The 9,276-nt window shown below is 45.0% G+C and overlaps 1 long non-coding RNA gene across 1 annotated transcript in view; it reads right to left on the bottom strand.

Moving 5' to 3' along the window:
• Positions 1-3,213: 3,213 nt before the first annotated feature.
• LOC137539092 (uncharacterized) overlaps positions 3,214-9,276 on the bottom strand; it is a 30,070-nt gene continuing 24,007 nt past the window's right edge. The window contains exon 2 of the long non-coding RNA XR_011024927.1: positions 3,214-3,399. This is a non-coding gene — a long non-coding RNA (uncharacterized lncRNA). The remainder of the gene's footprint in view (positions 3,400-9,276) is intronic.

Raw genomic sequence — 9,276 nt, 5'->3', positions numbered from 1 at the left:
CCCATGGAGGATTGACTTCTTCGCAGTGGGAGGGACGAGTACTTAATAGGTTGCATGCAAGCTGTTAATGGAAACCAACATCCTCCTCTAGTGGTAGACAGGTCATGTGTATGCTCGGTGTGTATTCGACCCCACAAGTGGGGCTTGCACTCTTTTGCAGGTAGGCACTAGTCTGTTTTTAAGTAGCGCTGCTCATTTCCTTGCTATGTACTAATGTAATTCGTTTTTAGTCAGCTGCTCCCACTTAACAGCCATGCTTTTGGTGTATATGCAAAGCTTCTGTTTGGGTTCAAGGTGCGTTTGTAGTTCCTGGGGGGGCTCAGCGCATCTCTGATGGAGGCCATTCGGAGGCGACCTGGTGTTGCGCTGATCCACCTTTTGCGCAATTTTCAATTTCCGAATTTATTTGATTAGTCGCACCCAGGCTATGCATATACATAGGTTAGGATTTAGTTAGTGTTAGGCCCCTCCCATGGAGGATTGACTTCTTCGCAGTGGGAGGGACGAGTACTTAATAGGTTGCATGCAAGCTGTTAATGGAAACCAACATCCTCCTCTAGTGGTAGACAGGTCATGTGTATGCTCGGTGTGTATTCGACCCCACAAGTGGGGCTTGCACTCTTTTGCAGGTAGGCACTAGTCTGTTTTTAAGTAGCGCTGCTCATTTCCTTGCTATGTATAAATGTAATAAAGATGAGAGGTTCAATAAACAGGGACTGGAAACGCTAACCCAGCAGCAGCACACGTGATGGAACAGGAGGAGGCGCAGGAGGAGAAGGCTACGCTTTTTGAGACACAACATCCCAGGCCTTGCATGAGGACAAATAGCGTGCGGATATAGCAATGCTTTTTGCCGCCATGCAGTCATAAATGTAATAAAGATGAGAGGTTCCATAAACAGGGATCGGCAACGCTAACCCAGCAGCAGCAGCAGCAGCAGCAGCAGACGTGATGGAACAGGAGGAGGCGCAGGAGGAGAAGAAGGCCACGCTTTTTGAGACACAACATTCCAGGCCTTGCGTGAGGACAAATAGCGTGCGGATATAGCAATGCTTTTTGCCGCCATGCAGTCATAAATGTAATAAAGATGAGAGGTTCAATAAACAGGGACCGGCAACGCTAACCCAGCAGCATATAGTGTGCTATATAGTGTGGCTGAGCGAGCAGTGTACTACTGTTCCCAGCAGACACAGAGTGGCAGTAAACACAATGCTATATAGTGTGGCTGAGCGAGGTACACAGAGTGGCAGTAAACACAATGCTATATAGTGTGGCTGAGCGAGCAGTGTACTACTGTTCCCAGCAGACACAGAGTGGCAGTAAACACAATGATATATAGTGTGGCTGAGCGAGGTACACAGAGTGGCAGTAAACACAATGCTATATAGTGTGGCTGAGCGAGCGGTGTACTACTGTTCCCAGCAGCGACACACAATGACTGGGGGGACCCTGGCTAGTGTGGCTGGAGCGCGAACTACCCTGCCTGCCTACCCAAAGCTAAACCCACAGACAAATGGCGGAGCTATGACGTGGTTCGGGTATTTATTTACCCGAACCACGTGACAGTTCGGCCAATCAGAGCGCGTTCGGGTCCGAACCACGTGACCCGTTCGGCCAATCACAGCGCTAGCCGAACGTTCGGGGAACGTTCGGCCATGCGCTCTTAGTTCGGCCATGTGGCCGAACGGTTTGGCCGAACACCATCAGGCCGAACTCGAACATCACCCGAACAGGGTGATGTTCTGCAGAACCCGAACAGTGGCGAACACTGTTCGCCCAACACTAGGCGGAGCCAGTCGCCGGCGGCTGATCGCGTCACGAATGACGTGATCACCGCATAACCACGCCCGCCGCCGCCCCCGCCGATGGGCGTATTGCGGTCGTTTAGGCCCGGTCTTTGCCGCTGCCCATCGGCTGGGGGTGGTCCTGAAGTGGTTAAAATGTAAACGTTTATGTAATTCTGGTTTTCAGGTTTTGTTAAAGGTAATACTGTCTACAAGTGTTTCAAAGGAAATCAGAGTATTTTGTCTTTGAGGATGTACTTTTTAATTGCTATTGTTATTATAATTAAGTCATGAGCTGACAGTTGTCACATCAGGTAACAATCTAATGTTTACAGGTTCCCTCCAGAGCTGCCAAGTCAAATACCATGTCATATGGCTTTGCTTTTACCTTGATAAGGCAGCTCTGATGGTGCCAATACATTTGGCTGTGAGGCGAGCTTGACGCAGCAGCATAGTTGGCCATGAGGTGAGCAACAGAGGTTCTAAAGGACGTGGCAGATTCCTCAGTGCACAGAACAGTCAATGGTAGGAACCTGGAGAGAGCCCATTATATAAATTACTCTAAGCGATCCAAAAATGTCCACCCTTGTGAGTTGTTTTATGGTTTTACACTATGACAGCAAATATTCTTTATTTGAGTTCTAAAGATCAACAGAAAAGGGTTTTTTGTAGAAGAGGAAAGACTCAGAGAGGTGAAGGGAGGGCTGCCCATAATGGGAACCTAAAGTGGAAAAGAAGTTGGCAGTTTAACTTACCTGTTGCTTCGTCCTGCCCCTTGTAGTCCTGCTGTGCCCTCGCCATTAATCCACGCTCCTGTGTTCAGCTGCAGCACCCTTCTGACAGCTGGATGTGCGTCCCAGTATACCTCTTGATTGTGCTCCCATGGACACAGTATGTAAAAATTGCTAAAGGGTCCCTTCAGCTGAGCGGAGGAGTGAGGAATGACGGCAAGGGCACAGAAAAACTGCAGGGGGTTGGAAGAAGCCCCAGGTAGGATAAACTGTAAACCTTTTTTTCACTTTAGGTTCCCTTTAATTTACCCACCCACATAATTCCCTCAAATAACTTTGGATCCCAACTACTCGGTGAGCGTCTGACCGATTGGGTGTGGTGGAGGCAAACACTATCCCTAACTTATTCCAGGATAGCTGGTGGAAGGCCTTGCTTGTAACGATCACTAACTTGAACACTAACTGAAGAACTCTAGCCTCTTAATTAGCACCACAATGTTTGATATAGTACACAATTGTGTTATTTTTATGACTTTGTTTAATTTTCACTGTGCACAACACAAATTTTTCTCCCGTAGAGAGCAATTTTGCAATCTGAAGACTGCATGCAGTGTTTCACACTTGCATGCAGTCTTGAAGCCAGCACACTTTTTTATATAATAAAAAAGAAAAAAGCCTTCTTCAAGGTGTGGAGACAATTTATATATCCGCACTTTATTTAAAGGTACCAGGGCCGAATCAAGTCCGAGAAAGCTTCTTCTGGGTCCCTGGAGTCAGGCATTAGTGTGCAGGTGCTGTCCTGGCTGTGCATGTCTATGTCCAGTCTCCATTGCAGTTTACACGCGTAATGCGTGCATTAGGCAACCGACCACTGTGAACCCAACCTTTAATGATTAACAAAAAACAATACCTTGTCACATAATTAGTCTGGTCATTATGAGATGTCCGGGGTTGTAGTTGGTGCAGGATATTTTCCCTGACAAATGTATGTATATATCTATGTTCCTAAAAACAGATTTTTTTTGTACCATGTTTTAAAGTAGCTCAAATTAAACATTTTATGAAAAAATGATTGATGAATTAATGAAAGAACATTAACAAAACACTGTAATTTAAAGATTTTCAAAATCTAAAACATCAGGCTTGCATGATACAGCAAATCATCAGTCAACATGTCAAAAGATTAGAATTAAATATTAACAGGCGATGGTATGTAGCTGTACTTATTCAATAAGATGATTACATGTATAGCTAACCTTAGATATTCTGGAAGCATGAACAATACTAAATAAAATGTCTGACTATATAAGAAGAATGAAGGAATGAATAAAGTTAAACTCTTTAGAGTAGAATGTTTCAGGAAACTGACATACTTATAGGGTCATTAAGTTTTTATTGTCAGGCGAAACTTTAAAGTTGTGCCAGTGGTGCCAAATCTGAATGTATTTATCATTCTTGTCTTGATAGGTCAGCACAGACTCTTCCACATCAGAGATCATGTTCACTCTAACAAATCATTATTTAAGTGATGGAGGCTTTTTAGGGTATCATGGCTCTGACAGCACTAATTAAGTGTATCAATATTGAATTTGTGTAAATTAGGAGTAGAAGTGAGAGAATTGAGTGCAATGAAGCAGATAAACTTCAGGTAAGAAAGGATAGTCGAAAGAGAAAATGTGCTCACAAAAGTAGTCCAGCAATTGTTCAATGTGGGACAAGACCGAAAAAATGGAGAACATGTTCGACTTCTTGGTCACAAAGCCAGAAAATTCTAGGTAAGCTTTGTGGTGTTTAGTATCATCTGGCAAAAAATGGTTTATGGGAGTTCTGAACACTTTTGTTGCCATTGTTTCTCAGACTTGATTGAATCTGTCAGAAATCTGTAGTACTATGCGCAGCATTTGTTGTAATTTTCAGACTGGATGGTAATTTAAATTTTAGTGGATCAGACGCGGTGTGGGAGTGGCGATAGCTTGATGACCCATAGCTTTCGATTGTGTTGAAAATCTGTGGCCCATATGCAATACACTTTTTATCCTAGTTAATGTTTTCAAAATTGTCAATAAAATGCCCATTAAACCACCAGTAAACAAGAAAATACTCAAAATAGTACATTTTCACCTACTTTGGGATACTTTTTCAATTGTAAGATGCTGAAAAGTAATTTTTAAGAGAAGATGAAAATTATCTCCTAGGAGAAAACTCAGGGATGCTCAGGTAATTACATATGGGCCTGTATGTGTAGTGGATGGGCGGACTCAATCCCTTTTTGATCAGATCAGAGAGGAAATCAATCTATATGTGTATGGCCATCTTTTATCTTGTTCCCAATTTATTTGAAATAGCAATTTCAAAGAATCATTAAAAAATGCTAATAGACTATATAGCCAGGAAATACAATGCTTGTGTGGAATCTGTTGCATAAAATTGATCTCAAAGGCAGAGATGGGTATTACCAGGCCAGTATGCTGTGATAAAGATCTGATAAAGGTTCTTAACCACTCTGTGCCTGCAGCAATGGGCGTAACAATTGCCCCTGTGACCCCTGCCATCGCAGGGGGGCCCAGAGACTTTGGGGGAGCCCTCCACCTCCCTGTGCCCAACTGCAAGTACAGCCAATTAGCAAAGAAACCTCCTCGCTCACTTACAAAAAATGTGTGCAGGAACTTATGTAATTTTCCCTGCTTCCAGAGGCTGATTCACAGCAGAACACTCTCTGCTGCCATTCGCCACCTCCCAATTTCGAGGGGTTTGAGGACAAAGGGGGCCCCATGCTATAATTTTTGCAGAGGGGCCCTATTAAGTCTAGTTATGCCCCTGCCTGCAGCACAGGATATTCATGTTTCTGGCACCTGATTTGCTAAAATGACAATTTTGCCACATTGCCCTGCCCACTTATGAAACCACACTCCCTGCATACAAAGCAACTACAAAAAAGGATCCGCAATCCAGACCAGGTAGTTGAAAAAGGCTGGTAAATTTATTGAAAAATGTCCACATAACAGTGCAATAAAATCACAAAAAAGCTGGCGCGTATCGGGCCTACAGTAAGCCCTTAGTCATAGCTATGAATTTATCATCCTTTTTCAACTAGCCGGTCTGGATTGTGGATCCTTTTCTGTTGTACATCGAGTTTAGTTTGGCTTCCCAGGTCCTGCACCGACTGGAGTGAGTGGTGGGGGATAGAGCGTACTTGAACTCTTTCCATTGATACAAAGCAAATAATTACACTTTCTATAAATATTTTATTCCCACCATTAACCTTTAGACATGTTTTTATTACCATAGCAGTACTAGGAGAAAAAACTACATAATGCAGAAAGGTACAGACTAACCAGCAAGCTCATGGTGAACCAGAACTCATTGGAGTGTGTGAGGGGCTACAATGGTCCTAAAAGCCCCCTTACTAAAGTACTAAGGAAAACACAAGTTTGCTTTCTTAAAACAGAAAGAATTTGCAATAAATCAGGTTGGAGTGAGCTTGAGACGTCGCCCAGTGCATCACTGCTGAATATATGCAAATTAACCATTGTTGCCCTTAGAAGCTAAACACACCTCCAGATCTGCTGGAATGCAATGATGTTTCAGCTTGTTAATTAGCTGACACATCATTGCATTCCAGCAGATCTGGAGGTGTGTTTAGCTTCTTTAGGGCAACAATGGTTAATTTGCATATATACATTAGTGATGCACTGGGAGACATCTCAAGCTCACTCCAACCTGAATTATCGCAAATTCTTTGTTTTAAGAAAGCAAACTTTTGTTTTCCATAATGCAGAAAAATATATCTTTATTACAAAATTGAATATCACCACCATACATTGTAATTGTAGCAGCAACAACATTTAAGCATTATACTAAATAAAATAAGTAGCCGAATTAAAAGTGTACCTAAGACAGGATGCCTGATTTACACTTACCTGGGACTTTCTCTAGCCCATTGTGGACTGTAGGCTTTATCCCTGTCCTTCCCGGCAGCTCCATTCTTCCATGCTCAGCAGTGTTCATTCAGCCAGTCATGCTCAGACGCAGAACACTCCTGGCCACTGGAATGCCACGGGGACTGTGCATGCGGCCAGGCCGCGCATGCACCGAAGACCACGGCTAGCCACGATTGGCCAAATTCACACAGCTGAGCATGGAAGAATGGAGTGGCTGGGGAGGATGGCGATGGAGCGCACAGTCCTCATGGGGTTGGAGGAAGCCCAAGGTAAGCAGACATCTTGCAGCGTATTGGGTCTTAGGCTTCCTACAATTAGGGTTTTTTATTTACAGTAGCACTTTTAATGTTAAAATATTCATAGGTGAAAATTGATAAACTGCACCTTTTCCGGTTTTTTCCATTTAAAATGCAAAGGAGAAAAAAATCCTTAGGGAAAATAATGAGGCCAAAATGTAGTTGTAAAAAAATAATATATATAATATATTAAGGGCATATAGTGGAAGCTTAACTGAAATCATGTCCTTTAGTGTAACTACAAACATTTTCATTATATAGCCGACATAAACATGATATTATTATTATTATTTATATAGTGCCGACATCTTACAAAGCGCTGTACAGTATATATTGTCTTGTCACTAACTGTCCCTAAAGGAGCTCACAATCTAATCCCTACCATTGTCATATGTCTATATCATGTAGTGTATGTATTGTAGTCTAGGGCCAATTTAGGGTAGCAGCCAAGTAACTTATCTGTATGTTTTTGGGATGTGGTAGGAAACCAGAGTTCCCAGAGGAAACCCACGCAGACACGGGGAGAACATACAAACTCCTTGCAGATAGTGCCCTGGCTGGGATTCGAACCAGGTACCCAGCGCTGCAAGGCCAGAGCGCTAACCACTACGCCACCGTGCTGTCCATGATATAGCCAATATAAAATAAAGGGCCCCCTTTCCACTTCTTATAACCACTTATCACTGCAAATAACATTGAAGTCTATGGTGGCGCCATTTTTCCCCTGATACCCATTTCCCTGTCTGGCTTGTGGCCAGTGTAATAATGTTTTAAACAGTGACTGTTTGACTCATCCTGACTCAGACCTTTTCCATTAATGTTTTTTTTTTTTGCATATGATTCTGATTATCTTGTGTCGGGGCTAAATTTACCATACATAAGGCACTGTAGGCATGTACCTACAGGCACCTGAAGATGGAAAGGCAGCTCACTCCTCTGCCAAAGTGCCTCCCTCCCTCCTCCCCTCTGCAGAGTACCGAGCGGAGTGTTAATGAGAGGTGACTCACCTGGGTTGCGGCATTCCAGTGACTAGATCTCCTTTCAGTTGGGGCACTACTAGCTTCTTAATACCGAGGATACCTCTGGCTACCTAATGCTAAGAGTCACCTGTAGCTACCTATGATGGGCAAGGGAAGTAAGGAAGAAGTGACAGCTAGGACAGCCAGCAGGTGATGGTAGGTTCATAGAGGGTAGAGATGGCTCGAGCCTAAATTGGAGGTATAAAGTGCTTGAAAACATCTTGCGTGTGTATACATGGATCAGGTAGTGTAAGTAGTGTACTGCTTCACACTGACAGACCAAACTCACCGTGTAACGCACTGCAAACAGCTGTTTGTGTAGTGATGGCTAATTGGCTATGCTGGACTGATGCGCACAATGGCGAGAGTGCAAGCGATGGCGGTTCTCAAGCCCATATGGTCGGGCTGAGGTAGCTCAATGACAGAACAACAGTGACTGTCCAGCTGATCGAATTTGGTCTGTCCACAATGAAGCAATGACCTTATTATCTTGGGTGTGCCCCCCAACACACTCATCATATAGGTCATTGCTTCATTGCGATAAGAAAGTCCCTTCACCACGGCAAGGTAACGATCACGAAGTGGAATTGGCAATTGTATATGCCTTTTCTTTTGTTGTTGCAGCCGAAGTGCAGCCAGAAAAATTAGGCAGGCATGTACACGCACCAGAAAAATTATTCTTTTTGTTAGCGGCCTTGAAAATTCAGGAATCCACCTGGAGTTCAGGACCCTGTTGGTGGTGGCGGAGAAGGCAGTCAAGCCACCTGCAGGCAGAGATGCTGTGTTGGGACTGACTTAGTCTTGGGGTAGGCAGCAGCGGCCGGCAGGCAGGCAGGCAGAGATGCTGTGTGGGGACTGACTTAGTATTCAGGCAGGCAGTCACACAGCGTGCAGGCAGAGATGCTGTCTGTGGGGACTAGTGTTGGGCGAACAGTGTTCGCCACTGTTCGGGTTCTGCAGAACATCACCCTGTTCGGGTGATGTTCGAGTTCGGCCGAACACCTGATGGTGTTCGGCCTTTTAGTTCGGGTTCGCCCGAACTGCTCAATGCCCGGCCGAACAGGGCCCCTGTTCGGCCGAACAGGGCCCCCCTATGGGGTCCCAGGCATAAGGGGGGAGCATGCCCTGATCGCGGGGGGGGGTCGGAAATTTCCCCCACCCCCTCCGCTAGCGCTCTCCCCTCTGCTCGCTTCCCCATAAAAAAGTTTGCGTAAAGTTAAATAGTACCGGTGGTGGCTGCTGCAGTGGCTGGCTGGCAGTGGTGTGAGTGAGGACTGAGGAGGAGTCCGAGTAGGACGCGTTGAGGCCGGGCAGCGGGCGGTTCAGCGGTAGTACCCTTGTGGTACTTCCGCCCTTTCTCTGACCTCACGTCCTCTACGTGATGACGCATACGAAGGTACGCGTCACGCGTACCCTCGTATGCGTCATCACGTAGAGGACGTGAGGTCAGAGAAAGGGCGGAAGTACCACAAGGGTACTACCGCTGAACCGCCCGCTGCCCGGCC

Source organism: Hyperolius riggenbachi, chromosome 11 (assembly GCF_040937935.1).
Source record: "Hyperolius riggenbachi isolate aHypRig1 chromosome 11, aHypRig1.pri, whole genome shotgun sequence".
Lineage (NCBI taxonomy): Eukaryota > Metazoa > Chordata > Amphibia > Anura > Hyperoliidae > Hyperolius > Hyperolius riggenbachi.
The sequence above is the reverse complement of the archived record's forward strand: the minus strand, read 5'-3'. Positions and strand labels throughout refer to the sequence as shown.